Source organism: Marmota flaviventris, chromosome 15, assembly GCF_047511675.1.
Source record: "Marmota flaviventris isolate mMarFla1 chromosome 15, mMarFla1.hap1, whole genome shotgun sequence".
Classification (NCBI taxonomy): domain Eukaryota; kingdom Metazoa; phylum Chordata; class Mammalia; order Rodentia; family Sciuridae; genus Marmota; species Marmota flaviventris.
The window spans coordinates 51,033,456-51,035,499 of NC_092512.1; positions in this window are offsets into that span (position 1 = coordinate 51,033,456).

Consider the following 2,044-nt stretch of genomic DNA (forward strand, 5'->3'; position numbering starts at 1 on the left):
AAGAATACCAATGAAAACTCACATAGCATACATAGAAATAGTTTCAAACATAAATTAAGTCATGTCACTTTTAAAAAATATATAGCCACTTTTTATATTATGGCAAATTATCTTTATGCTGACCTAGAAGACTTAGCTCACACTGAGAGTTTTCTGTTCTTCATCTATGTATCACAGAGGAGTGTGAAAACAGAACTGTCCACTGCTTCCTAGTCAATAGTACATGGACCACACTTCTTTAGCCATCCCTCACCTAAACATGAACAAACCAGACCCAAAGCATCTCCTCTCTCCAGGCCCCATCCCTTTCAAATAGACACTCTAACTACTCCTCAGTGTGGTCTGCTTTTGGAAAGAAGGTACTAGGGTAGAAGCCAGCACAGGAATGAGAAGCAGGTTCAGGTCCTTTTAAGACAAGTCCCCTTAAAGCTCAAGATGCATCATAAGCAACTCCCTGTGCTTGGCTCCCTTTCACCTGTGTCTAAGGATGATACTAGAGTGAGGCAAACTTGCAACAGAGAAGAACAAAGCAGGAGGGAGAAAACACTAAGAAACTTTTAAAATTACTCTCCCTTTTATTGGTTGTTTTGGAGTTATTGCAGTCTAAATGACACATCTCTTAGAACTAAATGATGGAAATATATTTAAGACAAACATATGCATAAAGTGCTTTAAAAATATAACTGGTGTTACTACACAGCAGTAATATCCATCTTTAGACATTTGCAGTACTCTCCCACTGATTAGCTTCTATTTTAAATAGTGACTTACATTCATTAGGATTCTATTATTCCAGTATTATGGTTTCATGCACAGCAGTTTCAAAACAACAATTTTGGCACTATAAGGAATGGAGTGTTTCAAGAAGAGATCATTTTTGTTCCTGCTGGCTTGCATGTGATAAACTCTGTGTCTGTATTCAGAGTTCTTGGAAAACTGCAAGTCTATAATTTGGTAATTTTGTCTATAAGATAAATTGTGATGAAAGAACAAAAGAAGATGTCCCTTTATTTGTTTTCTAGAATTACAAAATGCCATATCATATTACACTAATTGTAGCTGATATTTCAACTAGTTTCTATAGTTGAGAAAAGAAAATGGCAAAACAAGTGTGGTACATCTACATGATAGAACACTACTCAGCAATAAAAAAGAATAAATTCCTTATGTGCAAAACCATGGATGATTGTGAAAAACATTTTATTGGACAAAATAAGTGAAATACAAGAGCTCACATGATGAGATTTGGTCAATTTGACGTTCTATAAAAATTCAACATGACTCAGGGTGTCAGAAAGCAGAGCAGTAGTTCCCTGGATGCAAGAATTGACTTGCAAGAGATGCAAGGAAACTCTTCATTCTATCTATATGTTGACAGGGTGGTGTTTATAGGACAGGTCACTGAATGGCCCTGGATGTACTTGATTCCCCCTCCCCTTCTTGAGTGCAATTCTCAAGATTAATTGCAGAATGTACTAGAATATAATATTCTGAGATAGGTTCAGTTGCCTAAAATATTGCAGCTCTTTTTCATTCAATTTCTAAGAAATATAACTCTTGAGTTAGCAAGGAAGCAACCCAAACAGGCTAGGCTGTGTTCCTCTCTTCCCTAGAAAGAGGATGTCTTCCAAATCTGTATGCCAAAGGCCCACATTAGCTGTGATTAGTATAGTCCAGGGCAGGCTAGAGAGGGTGCTTCAACTATTGTGTGGATTCCATTAATCTTGAGAAGCATTCTTGAGCCTTGAGAAATGAGTTCACAATGAATCCCAGGATTATTTTGTCTTTTGTTACAAAGCTGTAAGTAATAGATTCTCTCATAGAATTTGTTGAATTTGAATGTGGTCTATCTCAATGGACTCAAATGAGTTGATAGCCTATACACAGTGAATCTACTTTAAAGTATTAACATAGATAAATATATTTGCTGAATCTTGTTCAACAGCTTATCTGAAATGGTATATTTTAGTGTATGTAAGTTACACATTTAACAGCTTATCAGAAATGGTATATTTTAATGCATATAAGTTATACATAATTTTTT